Source organism: Penaeus monodon, chromosome 32 (genome assembly GCF_015228065.2).
Source record: "Penaeus monodon isolate SGIC_2016 chromosome 32, NSTDA_Pmon_1, whole genome shotgun sequence".
NCBI lineage: Eukaryota > Metazoa > Arthropoda > Malacostraca > Decapoda > Penaeidae > Penaeus > Penaeus monodon.
In genome coordinates this window covers 5,885,671-5,885,995 of record NC_051417.1, presented here as the reverse complement: position 1 = coordinate 5,885,995, position 325 = coordinate 5,885,671, and positions in this window count along the sequence as shown.

The window sequence follows — 325 nt, the reverse complement described above, 5'->3', positions numbered from 1 at the left end:
GTAGAAATGCATTCTTCCAGTTTGATCTCGTTTCTGTGGTCAACCAGGAGAGTAACGTTAACTATGGTAACATTTGGCATATGAAGATAATAGAAAGGAAAAGTCACCTATTTAGTGATAACTAATCTACACTCTGGAAGAGTGTAGATCATTATGATTATCATTAGTTGTGAAATTACTGTGGTGATGTACCTAGTATTACTGTTAAGACATAATCTGATAGGGGCATACAGTCTTATAACAATACTGTTCAGAAGCAGAGACTATTTTTTTTTTTTTTTCCAATATAAAATGTTTTGTTTTTATCATATATTGACATGCCTTC